At 39.7% G+C, this 17,337-nt stretch overlaps 1 pseudogene; it reads left to right on the plus strand.

The window, feature by feature from the left end:
• The first annotated feature begins 3,810 nt into the window (after positions 1-3,810).
• On the plus strand, positions 3,811-16,232 carry LOC139960680 (uncharacterized; annotated as a pseudogene).
• The last annotated feature ends 1,105 nt before the right edge of the window (positions 16,233-17,337 follow it).

The raw sequence follows: 17,337 nt of genomic DNA on the forward strand, positions 1-17,337 counted from the left end.
CGAAGCGTACAAGAAAATTTTGGCCGAAAATGCCTCCAAGATTGCTGGAAATGACACTTCCCATGCCTTGTAAGTTGCATCTAAGCATTTTCTATTTCGGATTTACTAGCGATATCATAAAAAAAAATATGCTTGAGGGGGGGGGGGGGCGGCGGTCGCCCCATTCCCGAAATGCGTCATGTTCCCCGACGACTTGGTCGAGTTCTAAACCAGCCACAGTTGGTTTCATAGCACAATTGTTTAAGGCGTCCATACAGACACACGCGTTATGATAAACCATATATAGTATATATATGGTCATTTTCACAATCAGTGTTTTTGTCAGAGCCTGTACTTTCTGGTGGAAGGTATTTTCCAGTTCTTATTTGGTTGATACTATCAACAAGTGTCCAAACTAAACTGCAATTGTGTTCCCCAGGTTTCCTTCCTTTCCTTCGCCAAGGACCGGTGGCTAGATTTTGTCGTTTCGGAGGTGACATTTTCTGTTAACAATTGGTACCTAAGTTTGACTGCAACTAAGTTCTAGTTAAGCAGGGTAAATTTTGTTAAGTAAGGTTGCATTTTTACAATAACTAATGTGTTTAATATCTGGGCCCTAAAAAAAATTTCATTTGGAATTCTTAAAAATATTGTGTAAATTTCAAATTTAATGTTAACTTTTCTGTTAACTTTTCTTTTCCGTCACCTCCGAAACAAAGCATTCTTCAGCCCAAGATTTATGTAAACAATAGCATAGCCATTTTGAACTTATTAAAATATACCTCACCCCCAAACTTAATACTTGAGTAAAAGTTGTGACAACATGACCAGTCGTTTTAATTTCTGGGAGATTCTTAACTTTCCGTTAACATGCCTCACCTCCGAAACACCTTGTCACCTCCGAAACAGGTTAGTTGGAAATTTGATCTCTACTTATCCAATAAACATCTTCCTTGGCTAAAACTCATATTACAGTAATTCTGTAGAGGTGTAACAACCAGTATGATAATATCTTTTAACAGGTCCTTTATTAATTATGTTAAATTTAATTAAACTGTAAATTAATGTTTCAGAGGTGACACAATATTGTTAACACTACATTTTTTACATTTCTGCTGTTTGTGTACCATCATATGCTAATGGATGACTTGATCTCCCTTAGAAAACACTGTCACAACCTGAAGAATGTATAAATGAAACTCTCACATGCACAGTTGATGAATAAATGACAAATATGTGTTTTTTTGCCACTTTTTCCCCTTTCTGGACAAGAGATAGAGTGCCATTGCTAACATTAGTGCTATTAATAAACTGGAATGAACTGATTGATTAGTAAAGAAGTTCTGTTCATAAAAGATCACAATCACCAAACATGCAGTTTTTAAAACTTTATTAACATCGGACAAATTTATCAGATATTAGCTCAATCTGCCTGTGGTCTTTGCTATTGTTTCGGAGGTGACATTGATTGTTTACATGTAATATACTGAACAGCTCTCCCTTTATTCGAGCATATTTCTGAAATATTCTACTAGTGCATACATTTGTGCTGCAGTTGTACGTTACCTTCTGTGAGTTCTTCAGTGCTGTTGAGTACATGTTCACAGGTTTAATTTTGCACCATGTTGACCTGTACCTGTAACGGCTGATTCACAATTTCTATGCATAAAATATATTCATTGATATTTAAACCTGTTCGTATTTATAATTTGTAAGCTCGGCAGCAATCTTGTGCAATCTTGCATGGCAAATATTCCCAGATGCGGAATTCTTCCCATTACAGTACCGCACAATGGTTAGTTTAAATTGTTTTTGTGTAAGAGGCCAAGACGTCTCTCACTGGGCAATTATTCCTTACAGACTGCACAGTCTTTGTGCAGATAGGCCGACAATGCATGTCGCTTAGACACGATTTACTACAGGGTTGTCCAACCTACGGCCCGCGGGCCACAGTCCGGCCCGCCGCAGGGTTGCGTCCGGCCCGCCAGAGATGCTCTACGGTGCGAAATTCTGGTGTCCAGATTTATTGATAACAGTTTGAAGCTAGATCAGCAATCAATCAAACCTTCTGGGTAAAAACAAATGCATACAGGTCAGTTTGTGTGACACTCTCAGTGGCCGGGGGGGGGGGGGGGCGGCTAGACTTTATTCATCTGTTTTATCAGGAAGGAAATAAATCAGTGCGCTACGCGCGCAATGCTCATATTTTGTTGCCTTGGGCTTCGGGCAAAAAATCGAAAAATCGAGCGTAGGGTTCATGCGACCCCTCCTTCATCATAATCATTCCATGTGGCCCTCCTCTGAAAAAGGTTGGACAACCCTGATTTACTATCTTTGACACACCTCATTCAAGTGAAGTGAATGTCCTCATATGCTGAAGGAATAGCTGTAACTTAAGATGGCCTTAACTGAGCCGATATTTGTAAGAGTCCAAAGAGGTACGTTAATTTATGTTATGGTTTAGATGTAAGTTTTACCCCGGACCTAAAGGCTTTTTCCTGTCCAATTGTATATGTATTCGATCGAATGTGCACTTTTTAGTTGTTTGTATAATTATTATTTGTATTTGTAGTTTTCACGAAGGTAAACAAAGAAACGAAGACGAATAAATAAAGAGCAACCTTCCGTAAAAGACTCGGTCTTTTTTTGACGGCTACAGTTACAGTACATTAATTTGCATGATTCCCACAATTACCACGGAGGGCTCTACTATTTGGTCCAGGTAAATATCGTACAAAAGTTCAGAATATTTGTTTACAAAATGTAGACCTGCTTCTGTAACATTTGCAGCAAAAACAAATCTTATTGCTTATTTAATGAGCTGTTGTTATCACAGCAAATTGTCTGAAAAGAGATTTCCCAAAAATACATAAAATTTGGACAGGGAATTCCCCTCCCTTTTCTTAAAGGGTGTAAAGACTGGTGCAAAAAGAAACGTCTAATGCCAGTTATTTGACCTAGTTTCGAATGAGGTGTAACAGAAGTGTTAAACACCACCATCGATCCCAGAAAATACACACACAGCTTGCTACCGTCGGTAATTAGACACTATTGTTCAGTCAGTATACATACAGCTGCGGTCAATACCCACAGCACTGTATACAAACGATACAGCGATGGACATCTCAGGTATCACGTTACATTACTGTCTGCATTTTGTAGCGACACGAACAAAACGTCACTTGCAAGCAACAGAAAGTTAACTTTTTCAGATTGCCGCATGCGGTTTGGGGCGAGTCTTCAATGCCTTTTAGTGAAGGGTGGCGTAACAATGCTCTAACCAGAGTAGGCCTACAAATTAGTCAACGGGATTTTACTGTGTGATTTCTTTCCCATATAGTTAACTCAATGGAGAAGTCCCATTGACTTACTGTGTGGCAGTAAAAACAATGTCGAAGAGCAAATTCCTTGCGAAGGAATAATAAAGAAAGATCTCAACGACATTCATGTTTTGTACTGTATGTATAATAGATAGAAAAAAATCGCCCAATCAGGCAACTGCATTGCAAAGGAAGAATCAAACAGAACCTCTAAGAGATTTTTGGGTTACTCTATAGCAGGGTTGTCCAACCTTTTGCAGAGGAGGGCCACATGGAATGATTATGATGAAGGAGGGGGCCGCATGAACCCTACGCTCGATTTTTCAATTTTTTTGCCCGAAGCCCAAGGCAACAAAACGTGAGCACTGCGCACGGAGCGCACTGATTCATTTTCCTTCCTGTTAAAACAGATGAATAAAGTCCAGCCCCCCCCCCCCCCCCGCTGAGAGTGCCACACAAACTGACCTGTATGCAGTTTTTTGGACCAAGAGGGTTCGAATTAAACAGCTTCAAATTATTATCAATAAATCTGCTCACTAAAATTTCGCACCGTAGAGCATCTCTGGCGGGCCAGACGCAACCCTGCGGCGGGCCGGACTGTGGCCCGCGGGCCGTAGGTTGGACAACCCTGCTCTATAGTGTAACTTATTGTACTACTTGCAATGTACAGGGCACTGGCGGCAAAACATAAAGAGCATGAAGGCAAACATTGCTCTTGGCAAGGCGGAAATTCAGGGGCACCTGGGCAAACAGCAAGGGCATGACGGCTTTTTGCCGTTGGTCATGTCAACTGAAGCCCTGGGTTTGTAATATAATGAATTTCTCCAATGCTCAAAAACAAAGCTGATATGGTGATGTCACTGCCTCTGTGCAGACCTATCAAAAATGGCCAATTTGCTTGATGTGACCAATGAGTCATGTAATGTTATTTGAGACCACAAAAATCTTACAACTTCTTGTGTATTTTGCCTTGGTTCTGAGGCACCAGTTTTGATCATCTGTGTGTTAAACATATCCATTTCATTATGTGACTATCACTTTAAGCAACTGAACAATTAAACCTCGGAACAAAGACGTGATGGGCCAGTGTTCCATTTCTCATTATACAAATGTCATTGTTACAGGTTCAGAGTAAGTGTAAAACAACTACTAAGACCCTTTATGAAATTCAAAAATTGAATTTTATCTGGTAGGTTTCTTCTTATAATTTATACAATTTGTTTTAACTTCTTTACACAGTGGATGTACTATCAATGCATTCTTGGGAAAGAACACCCCAGCCATGAAGGAGGGGCATATCTTCTGGCACTTGGACCTACCAAAAGAAGCATTTCAGAGTACTTCATTGTTGCAGACCACATCGCCCTACCCTGTTCTGCACTCACATGATGCCTTGGGAGCATTTGATGCACTCTTTAAGAGCCATATTGTGTTTGGCCTTCACCACAGTAAGCATGCATCTCCTTAAAGGCATTTAACACTCGCCCCAAACCGAGTGCCGTCCTCTGAAAAAGTTCCGTCACTTGCAAGTGAAGTTTTTTTCTCGACGCTACAAAATGCAGACAGTAATGAAACGTGATACCTTGTTATCTTTTATCTCGACCTGAGATGTCCATCTCTGCTATGTACACTGTGTTGTGGAAACTATTTCAGATTACCGGCATCAGACATTTCTTTGTGCGCGAGTCTTCACTCCCTTTAAGTTTTGGACATTTCTACAAACAGACTCTATGAAATAGATATCACTTATACCCAACAGACCCCACATGTGAGGACGCTTAGATCTAAATTGCAAGAATGAGTTGTTTCAAATGCAAAGCTTATCTTGGTAGTGTACCCTACTTACTCATGGACATGAGGTTACAACTTGGATGTTATGATGGGCAGAATCTATTGCTGAAATGTTGCCAAGGGGCATGTTGTCGGACACTTTTCTCATTTAGTGAATTGAGGAAGCATATTTAAGCATGCTCCATTTTCATTACCAAATTGACCCAGGAATAAAAGGGAACATAATTTGGAGGATGATGTTGAACATATTGATTATGATGATAATGTGGAGGGTGATGAACTTGCTACCTTTGTAATCCTTTCCCCTCAGGAACTTCAGACTCAGGCAGCAGGCTATGTATGATGTCTGCAAGCTCAAAGGTTATTAAAATACTCTAAACCAAATAGTCAATTCAGTGGATTGAATGTTATTGGTGAAATCACTGGTATTGTACAAGCTGACCTTCGAAGAGCATGAATTGGAAAAAGACTATATAATGTTTACAATGATATCAAAACACACTTAGACAGCTATAGAGTCTATCAAATCTGTGCCATGAACTTTACTCTGACTTCAAGCAAAATCAACAATACTTACAGTATTGTAATGCTCTCCAGTTCCATTTTTTTTATGATGACTTTGAGACAGTGAATCCACTATTATCAACTTCATCTATTCACAAGGTGCATTAAAATTTGCTTTAAAATATCTACCTCTTAGGTGTAATTCTATTTGAATAACATCCAATGTTCTGCCCTTTGTCCCACAGAAGATATAAATAAATGTGGGTTTGGTCCAATTCTCAAACACATAATCAAAGATATAAATGACCTGCCTGAGCATGGTATTCCACTCAGTTTAGTGCAGACAATCTTGGTGCTAACTCAATTTTGGTTTTGTAGAGAGTTCGTTGGTAAATCATTATTTGCCGCCTTTGTTTGACCAGTCGTGAAGATGCACAACTACTTTACAGTGAGAATAACATGCAAATGTACGATGGCCCTAATGGCCATAGTGAAAAAAAAAAATAAAAGTAAAAAAAAAAAAAAATCAAGTGAAGAATTGATAAGTGAAAAAAAAAATTGACAAGTGAAAGAAAAAAAATTCCAACCAAAGAATTAATCTGTCGTAACAGATTATTTATTCTGTCGTAACATTATTTAATCTGTCGTAACAGATTATTTAATCTGTCGTAACAGATTACTTAATCTGTCGTAACAGATTACTTAATCTGTCGTAACAGATTACTTAATCTGTCATAACAGATTATTTAATCTGTCGTAACAGATTATTAATCTGTCGTAACAGATTATCTAATCATTCGTAACAGATTACTTAATCTGTCGTAACAGATCACTTAATCTGTCGTAACAGATTACTTAATCTGTCGTAACAGATCACTTAATCTGTCGTAACAGATCACTTAATCTGTCGTAACAGATCATTTAATCTGTCGTAACAGATCATTTAATCTGTCGTAACAGATTATTTTAACTGTCGTAACAGATTAATCACACATAGATGGAATGCCCTTGTACGAAGACTTTGACGTGCCATATTCTTCTATGAGCGAAATGACAGTTCAGATTGCAAGCAAATGAATTTTTGAGTCGATTTATCCTGTATTCCTGTAAACTATGAGGAAACGACTATGGTAGTGTGTTTATGTTGGCTACACACATCAAGCAAAGAGTGTGGAACGACAAAACCGACCAAAATGCAGTACAAAATTATGTGAACCTTATATGTTAACAAAATGTTCCCGCCACATAATGACGTGGAACTGTATCAATCCATATGTGGCACTATTGGCACCGCCAAATTTTAAGAACGCAATTTTTGGGGTAAATTTTGGTGGAAAACAAAATTTATTACGGCGATGTGCATTGATGGAATTACGCCCGTTTACTGCTAGTTCACTTTTGGTGCTACATGTTCAAACTTCAGCTGCGTGCTAATGTATCGAAGGCTAAGACAGGACATTAAGAGTTTATCAGAATGGTTACAATGTATGCCACAATGATGTTATAACACGTGTACATTGTCACAATTCCTGATTCTCAAAGCAACAAGTTTTCGCCAAATTTTCTTTCATTACATCAAAAGAAATATTTACCATCTTTAAATTCTAGACTAATAAACGATGTGTTTTCCTATTTTCGAGGGTATGAAAGCATAATTATTAAAAATAATATAGGGAGGGTTAATATAGGGAACTTTGGATGAAAAGTTACAGATCTATTGGTTAGGTAAACGTAGCAGCCGGGGGGGGGGGGGGGGATATCCGTGGGAGGCAAATCCCTATATTCATCCAATTTGAACTTGAATTATCCCACTGTGAGAACGCTTGGTAACCATTCTTTAGTTTGGAATTTTGATGTTTGGGACTTCTATACGGCATTACGCGTACTAAAAGGTGGATTTTCAAACAGCAGGGTGGGAATTTGTCTCTTTCAGGTTTTCCGTCCCACCTAACCTATTTAATGTTTTTTAAGAAAAGTTTGCATGACCTGAGTTGGTCCAAACTAGCAGTGGAATCTGCAATGCTTGGCTCTTGATCCCTGACTTGCCGAACCTATATGGTGAAATCATGAATATCTCTGAAATAAACTTATTTTTAGGCTATTTTGATCAGAACAATATCCTGCATGTCCTCTTTACATCTACTTTACATTACAAGTTTTCAGTGGCGTAGGAAGGTACTTTTGAGTGGGGGGGGGGGGGCTGAAGACTGATGGCCGGCCTGGGGGAGGGGTCTAAGGGGCGGCGGTGTCCCCCTCCCCTTTGGATTTTTTTTTTTGCATTTCCAGGTGGCCTTAGATGCAATTTGGTGCAATATAGCACACTTCAACCCACCCACTCCATTTGTATATAATTTTGCATTTTCACCTGGCCTTAGATGCAATTTGGTGCTCCAAATGCCCCCTCGAAAACCTAGTGCCCCCCCCCGAGTGCCCCCCCCCATCTGAGATTTGGGTTGGTAAAAAAATATATATATATTTTGTTATATTCAACTCCCATCATCTGAGTTGGAATTTTTATAAGGACAAAGAAGCACAGTAATTCGTATTTTCTTCAAATGAGCTGCGAAAAAATGAAAAAGTTTATCCTTGAACGTCGGGTATCGAAGTCGTAACCCGCGCCATCACAACAGGTGTTGATATTTACATTGAATGTGTCAGTGCTCACGCCATACCAGCGGATATACACATCCGCTTCGCGAGCTACATGACTGAGAAGGGAGGGTACTGCAATATGTTGCCTTGGTCTGAGGTTGACAGGTTAGGAGCTGACGAAATGTGAGAATGTGAGGGTCCGCAGGCACCATACTTGCCTATATTTGTGGACCCATATGTTAACCCTGTTGTGTAGGTGGTGCAGAGGACATTTGAGGTCAGATGCTTGTAGGAACAAATGGCGAATGTTCACACCTGCATACTGAGCCATACTCGATGTGTGATCAAACTTTGGATTGCATGGTGAGATCCCTGATAGGAGCCAATAACGATGCTGGAACCTGTTACATCTTAATAGATAATGGGCGAAAACGAGAAGGACAAGAAAGGAGTCAGGGGTCATGCACACATTAATTCAACAAATGTAGGTTCTATTGATATAGGGTTAGGCATAATATCGACAGCATGTGGTTCATATCCTCTGCAAAATTCTGCGCCTTGTTAAAATCATTACCTCAAAAATAGCAATTTCTGGAGATATCTTCAGATCGAATTTAGCATCAAATGTGCCAGCATTTTGTATCTAGCCCATCCTCCCTATGCGAAAATTTTCCAAAGGGGAGGGGGGCAGTGGCGGCGGAACTGGGGGCTTGGGGGCTCAGCCCCCCAATGAAAAAGTTGAGGGGGCAAATGCATGATAAGTCCCCCCAATATTTACCAAGGCTCCGAAACGTGCATCTGCCCATTTTTCAATGCATACTTGTCGATCTGTCCGATGCACACGTATACTATATAGGTGTAATAATTTTAGTAAATGCTGGGGGGACTCTCGGACGTCCCCTGGCTATAGACCACATTGTCACCCAACCGCGTCTTCACGCCCCGTGAAAAGTGGAAGCAGTGAGTGTGAGTACCGGTAAGTGCAACACAAATTCTTCTTAGGCCAATGACTTGCTTCATTTCAGCCAGTTCTCCAACATCCCCTTACTACACTACACACGTCTTTGCGAGTACACTACGAGTAATAGCTACTCTCTTAAAACACCATCGAATATACAAATTACAATGTTTTAACAGACTTTTACGTGCAATCTGAGAAATTGCAGGCTTGAGACCCATATTTTAGGGCTAGGTATTCGCAGCATAAAACACTCGGGAAGTGCCGTTTCCGGCCATCTGGGGGTTTGAAAAACCCAAAATTTTCTTGTACGCTCCGCGCCAACCGATGGTGGCACTCCGCTTAGATAGTCTCTACACATTAGCCCCCCAAATAATTTTCCCGTTCCGCCGCACCTGGAGGGGGCACCCCATCCCCTAACACCGCTCCCCTAGGACAGCGATCCGTATCCACCTAAGTGCCCCCCCATCAAATGCTGGTGCCCCCCTGTGCCCCCCAGACTGAAAAGTCTGGTGACGCCACGGCTGGGGGGGGGCTGGCGCCTACCAGCCCCCCGGTTCCTACGCCTTTGCAAGTTTGTGTAACTGTGCACGATAGCATGATAGCTTAGTCATAGAAAACATGCTTGATAACAGAGGCGCTTGCAGAAATATAGCCAGGTGGGGGGAGGGGGATCCTGTAGCGGGGACAGCGCCACCATTGATTCACAAACATGTCCTTAGATTTTCAAAGTCCAGAATATTTGGAAAAAAAGCAAAACTGATGGAATTAGGTAAATGATTACTAAAATGAACTTATGTAATTTTGATACCCCGTATAAACTCATCTATATCCCCTTCTTCGTACACAAACGGATGACCTCATGGGCATTAATTTTATTTAAAGCAGCTTTAACATGGCACATAAAAGTCCCCGTACAATGTCCATCTCTGTTTGTACAGATGAAATAATCTCTCATGACAGGTTATTATCTATGCGGTCGTCATTGTAACGAATCATTTACCGGTAGGAAGGAAATTTCGGACTTCAAGGAAACTTGATGGAAATTTCGGAGGAGTTCTATATATCTAATAAGAACATTGCATGTAAGCACATTTCATGTGTAGCCAGTGCTTTTTAATTACACATGTTGCGTTACCGTGATTGATGATCGGCATTCAACTGCAGTTGTAGATACATACATAATACCGTAGGTAAGCCCAACCATAATAACAATTAACAGAGATATCGAGAAGAGGTGAGGGTTTTCAGGTTCAATTTCCCCAGTTCCCTACCTAAAAAGTTGTTTGTATCATTTACTATCAGAGAGGGCGAATCAACTGTCATTTGGCAAAGAAGTCAAAGAACCATTACATTGGCTTCTATTGAGTGTCAATATTCCATTCACCAAATCTCAAAGTAAATTCTTGGTAGGTTGTGCATGCTTGATATATAGGTTTCTAGTAACATACGATTTGTCGTTCAATTTTAGAAGTATGAAACGTACATTAATATTTTTAGTTTACATGTGTTCAATAGTGATGATGGTGGTTGGGGCTGGGGAGGTGAGAGGAGATTAAGCATGGAACATGAACTGTGAACTTATACGGCACTGAAAAATGTGTAAGAATGGGGCGTAGTTGTTGCCATGGCTTCCCTGTTCGGGTATCAGTGGCACATATCACAAATTTCTTAAAATATTTGTGGGGAGAACATGTTATACGAATGCGTTCTAGGAGAATCTGCTCAACACCGTATAGTGCAGGGAACTAAATTTAGTGACGTGACTTATTAATTGGGAGATGTAAGGGTGAGAAATGCAACCCCGTACCCGCGGGTACGGGATTACATGCCCTCCTCTGTGGTCCACATACCACACCATCGAATCCATTGTGCTGCTGGGGTTAAACTAAGTCGTGTACACAGAAGAGTAGGCAATTTTACATAGCAATAATTGTCTTAGATGGATTTCATTTGTTTACAGATATTTTGTTCAAGGCGTGATGGAAGATCGAGAGTAAATTATCCGTCACTATTTTCGCCTTGGATACAGTTATGATGACATTTGTATTTCTCTTGCATCGCGTCATAACATATTGATTAGCAAGCGGCATCTGAAGAGACTTCTTAACTTTCATATGGGTTTGTTTAGACGGAAGCATTATTCTGATATTAATGATGTTATAGACTTCATTGAGATATTGTTAACGACATCAGGACAGTTACACGGTTATAGGTGGATTCATCTTAAATGTATCTTGCATGGACTGACTGTAAGCTGAGAAACTGTTCGCTTGATTCTTGGATTTCTAGATCCAGAGGGCGTTCAAGTTCGGCGGAGAAGAAGACTGAGACGACGTCAATACCGCGTTGCCGGGCCTAATTTCCTTTGGCACATTGAATCGTATGATAAACTGAAGCCATACGGCATATGCTTAAATGGATGCATTGATGGATTCTCTAGGCAGATGATATGGTTAAAGGCATACCACAATAACAGCGACCCACGGCTAATTGCCGGCTATTACATGGAATCGATCCGTGAGACTGAGGGATGTCCAGCCGTACTTCGAACTGACTTTGGCGCCGAAAATAGCATAATCAAACGTATACAGCAGTTTCTAAGGAGAAATGGTAATGATGCCCTAGCTGGCCCTAGTAGCTTCATGCAGGGCACAAGCAATCACAAGCAAAGAATCGAATGTTGGTGGAGTTTTCTTCGCAAACATTGCACTCAGTTCTGGATGAATGCTTTTAGTTACCTCAAAGAGGAGGGCATGTTCACTGGAACATACCTGGACAAAGCGTTGATTCAGTTTTGCTTTCTAAATCTTATCCAGGTAATGTATTTTGTATGTAGTCAAATAAATCCATGACATGTATTAGTAACAAATTCCTTGTTTTATGATATGTTTGCAAAATGATAATCCAGAATGCAGATATGGATTAAGATGGGACAAATTTTGTACTACTGACTATGATGACCAAATGATAGACTTGTGCTTGAACCAATGTGATTCATCAGCATACAATATGCTATTATAACCATGAGATCTCTCCAAGCTTCCGCATCTTGAGATATTGTGTCCACATTGTTTTCACAAATTGATGCCTGTTAAACCAAAATAACCTTTGACCTCCATCAAAACAATATACTTCTTGTACTCAATGCAGTTCAACTACATAAAACATATCAGACCTTTCCGAGATTCCAGCCTTGAAATATGGTGTTTATTAGCTGGGCATCACCAACACACGCCAAAAATGTTATGATTATCATCTAATAGAAAAAAAAGGAGCGGGGGGGGGGGACATAGCAGATAGAACAAGAGCATGAAAAGTAATACTTCAAAATTTTGTGCAGCATATGATTTCTAGGTGCAGAAGGGTGGATGTGCGAATTCAATAAGCATTTTTCACCATGGAGGTTACATATACTATAACATGATTAACTTTTAACCAAATTCGGAAAATTCCAACTAATATTTTTTAACAGACAGAATTACATGATCTGCAGCTTGAATGGAACAACCATCGCATATCACCATCCAGAAACAGAATTGGTCCTTTCGGTTGACCGGAAATTATGTACACTGCACCGGAACTATATCAAACTAGGAGTTACCTAATGGAAGTGCAACAGGACGAAATAGAAGTTTGTGAGGAAGAATGTGTCTTTAGGGATAACTTTCCATGCGACAGAGATGTATATGAACTATGCTGTATTCAAATGGTAGACAATAATATTAATGTTCCAGTTACAGCATTTGATGCCATGGTGTTATATGAACGTCTTAGAAGATTGGTGCTGGCTGAACTGTAGGAGAAATCTGCCTCCCCCTGCACCTTTATGCATATGGTGTTGTATGCTTCCTGTGAACCTATCTCACATGGCTCCTGATGGAACATATGGTTCAGAGAATTTTTTGGACGTATCAGCAGCCAATCTAAAGCCAATCGCCCAGACGAAAATAATTCCTGGCTTTTAAGCAAGAGTCAAGAAAACCCTGGGTTTCCCTGAATATCCAAGCTTTATTCCTGCCTCAGGTAGCCAGGATTTTGAAAGTCCAGCCTTTTCCTGGCTTCATCTAGGCTCACAAGTCCACACTAGGCAGGAAAAGTGAGGGCAATGCTATCCTGGTTAGGCAGGAAAAGCCAGGATTTTGAAAGTCCAGCCTTTTCCTGGCTTCACCCAGCCTCACAAGTCCACACTAGGCAGGAAAAGCGAGGGCAATGCTGTCCTGGCTAGGCAGGAAAAGCCAGGATTTTGAAAGTCCAGCCTTTTTCCTGGCTTCACCCAGCCTCACAAGTCCACAATAGGCAGGAAAAGAGAGTGGAATGCTGTCCTGGCTAGGCAGGAAAAGCCAAGCTTGCCTTTAACCCAGTATTAGCTAGTTGTAAGATGGTCAGCTCTTACATAAAGTTTTCTTTTGTACCATAGTTTTACTTTTTTATTAGTGCACTGTGCAGAGGGCTATACATTTGTACAGTATATTTGTATGTTGTCTTGTGGTAGGGGGATAAAGACATCTCTCTTCTGGGTTGCTAAGCAACTATCTTTGTTCTTCCTGGAAATTAGCCCTCACGGGAAATGGGGTCTGTGTATATATATTATAGGAACAAAGGAGTTTTGTGAGGGTGTAGGGAGTTAGGCAGTTGGCCATGAGTATTGGAGCAAGACAGTTGCAAAAGAGGAGAAATTTAGTTTTAATGCTGGATAGTTTGTTTTAAACCTTAATTTACAAAATCAAGTTACTGTAGTCCTTCTTATTTTATGGAAAGAGTGATATTCACCTGACAGTCTGGCACGCTATTTACTATAGAGGACATTACTGTATTTACTATAAAGGATATTATTTACTTAGAGGATATTATCTTACCATAAAGGATATTCCTGGACACCATTTGTTATAACTGAAATATAGTTTTAATGCTGGATAGTTTGTTTTTAAACCTTAATTTACAAAATCATGGAAGGAGTGGTATTCACCTGACAGTCTGGCACGCTATTTACTATAGAGGACATTACTGTATTTACTATAAAGGATATTATTTACTTAGAGGATATTATCTTACCATAAAGGATATTCCGGGACACCATTTGTTATAACTGAAATATAGTTTTAATGCTGGATAGTTTGTTTTTAAACCTTAATTTACAAAATCATGGAAGGAGGGGTAATCACCTGACAGTCTGGCACGCTATTTACTATAGAGGATATTATTTACTAATTTACTATAAAGGATATTATTTACTTAGAGGATATTATTTTACCATAAAGGATATTCCGGGACACCATTTGTTATAACTGACATTATTTTACTGAAGAATACCCTGGGACGCTATTGCTTATTAATGAAAGGATACTATTTTGTTGGGATCGGACATTTATCATACAATTTATTCTGTTCAACTATACTAATGTCGTGGAAGATCTGATGTCGTGGAAGATCTGTACCTGATGTCACCAGCACGCCAACTCACCAGAACAGATTTATAAATTAAGTGTAGTTACTTTAACATTTGGGTGCACCTCACGACTCTAAGTTGTTTTTTTAATTCTTTGACTGGGCCCAGATCAGCTGTATATTGTTTGTTATTCATAACTATAATTTATTTTGATCTAATCTAGTTGAGTTTTCCATTTTTATGTGTCTTGTTCTGTGTTTGCATGGTCATCACACCAAACCCAGAGTTCTCTGATCAAGAACAAACATTTATTTTCAGTTGCTAACACCCTAACATATACATATAATTCATGATTTTAAAGTTATAAAAATTTCCTATACCAAAAATACACTAACCTCCTATAAGCTAAAAGTAACTGCCAACCTAAGCCAGCAAGATAATTTATATAGGGTAAGCATGGACACCTGGCTTTTCCAGGGTAATCCTGGGTATGTATACCTGGCTTTTCCTGGCTCCTCACTGACATAAACAGGGACCTGGCTTTTCCGGGGTAATCCTGGGTGTGCATACCAGGCTTTTCCTGGTTTTTCCTGGCTCTTCACTCACACACTAGAGACCTGGCTTTTCCGGGGTAAACCTGGGTTAACCATCCAGGCTTGTCCAGCCTTAACCTGGCTCTAAATAAGTTATATAAACCAGGCTTTTCCTGTCCGAATTACCATTTTCAGACCCAGGAATTTCCCCGGATTTCCCTGGGTTAAATCCAGGCTTTTCCTGGCTTATATTCCAGGGAATTCCAGGGTTTTCCTGCCTTAAATTCGTCTGGGTGAAGCGTTCCTAAAAGGCATTAATAGGGATCGGATGAAGGCTGGGTGTCTTGGTGATTGGAAGAGCAAAACAGAGGTTTAATTTGCTGACGGAGGCATTGGCACAGTGAAGTGCCCCCAATAAGATTTGTAAAGTGGAAAAGTTGTATACTCTTTTATGTTCTGTTTGCTTTACTCTCACTGCAAAACTACCTGTTATTCACTGTTAATGTCACTTCTTTCCACCCACCTGCACCTCCCCCTTCTGTTTTCCCCTAGTTTTTCCCTTTCTTACCCATAAGACTTGCATCCCAGGCCAAGCTCACCCTGGATAAACGCCTATTGTTAGTTAAGTTGGACTCAGACTAAGGATATACTTGTCTCACACTGGGGGATCCCCTGATATTTACTTCAATTATCTGATATTAACATGCATGTCTTCTTTAGCTAGTTTTCTCTATGCAGCAATTAGATTTATATTACATTAATCAATTGCCCTCTTTGCTCACCACCACTACACTGACCAAGTTCATATAAGCCCCCTTTTGCAATCCATTTCCAGGGTTGTCATAAGCCTATGTTTAAGTGAAAATGATAATTATAGGGTACAATTTTTGTGTAGTTTTATACATATGACATATCAAGTGGTTATATAGGGCACATAACCTGCAGACCTATTAGATGAGAATAAATTGTTACAGCAAATACACAGGACATACACAACAGTTTCTTAATGAAAATAATAATTTGTGTAAAAGTAGAGTTAACACCCCTCTGAGAAAGAAGCAAGGCACACCTGATGGTTGTATGGAAAAAATCAAATGTACAAGCACAGAGGTTGCATGTAAACTTGTTAAAGGACGTATTAGGAAGGACATGAGACAAGGTGAGTAATTAAAAGGAATGGAATGCTAAGAGTGTAAATGGTTGTCAAAACGTGTCGGCAATAGTAGTAAAATGGCATTAGCTGACAGTACCAACCGTACTTGTTCTGGGGAAGGGATTTTTAAATACCAAGACAGAATAATGTAAAGAGGACACTATGACTGACAGCAGTGTCCTCCAACTACAGAAACAAATATTGATATGGACACAATATGTAAGGACACTATGACTGACAGTAGTGTCCCCATGTTCTGCAGAAGCAGGCTGCATCCAGTCTAAGCAAGTACAACAGCACATGTTACAAATATGTTACAGTACAATTACAAAGATTTGAAGTATTATCAAATCTGCAGTGTAAAACTGATCATTTGACACAAGAAATTAGGATCAATAACTGAACTGATAGCCAGATATCTGAGTATCCATCTAAATATTTTGATGCTCCTTCAATATACCATGATGTGACACCTTACAGGATGAATCCATTACCAAGTCATTGTGTCCTTATAGATGCAATACATTAAGTAATTGAATGGCATGGGAAAGGGGGAGGGGGGGGGGTAGCCTTAACCATACAGTCTAATACATAATATCCAAAGACAAAGACCTTACTTAAGATATGCATAATGTAGTCTGTGTTTGATAGAGTGCTCAATCTGCATAACATGCTACCTGCAGTCTGATTTATTCAATGTATATTTTATGGATGTACAAGCATTAATATACAGTAAGAACACATTACCACAACTATGTTAAGCAAAGTCAAGACATGGTCATCCATACTCAGTTCTGCTTTTTGAAACTTCAGTATGTATATACCTGACCACTTTGATGAATATAGCAAGGTCACTTTTGAAACTAATATACCTAATGATATTTAGCTTAAGGGGACAACTATCATGATCAATGTGAGTCATGGGAAAATGAATACTTTCCATACTCATAATAGGTATAACAGAATACTGCATGTATGTGTATGTATATGTGTTACAATGTATTGCCATTACTATTATTATGTAGCTTGGACTTAGGCTCGGACCAGCTGGACTCGGACTAATCTCAACTACAGCACTGGACTCTCACTCTAAATATTTAATGTGTTTTTCTCTCTCT

The sequence above is a fragment of the Apostichopus japonicus genome, chromosome 19, assembly GCF_037975245.1.
Source record: "Apostichopus japonicus isolate 1M-3 chromosome 19, ASM3797524v1, whole genome shotgun sequence".
NCBI lineage: Eukaryota > Metazoa > Echinodermata > Holothuroidea > Aspidochirotida > Stichopodidae > Apostichopus > Apostichopus japonicus.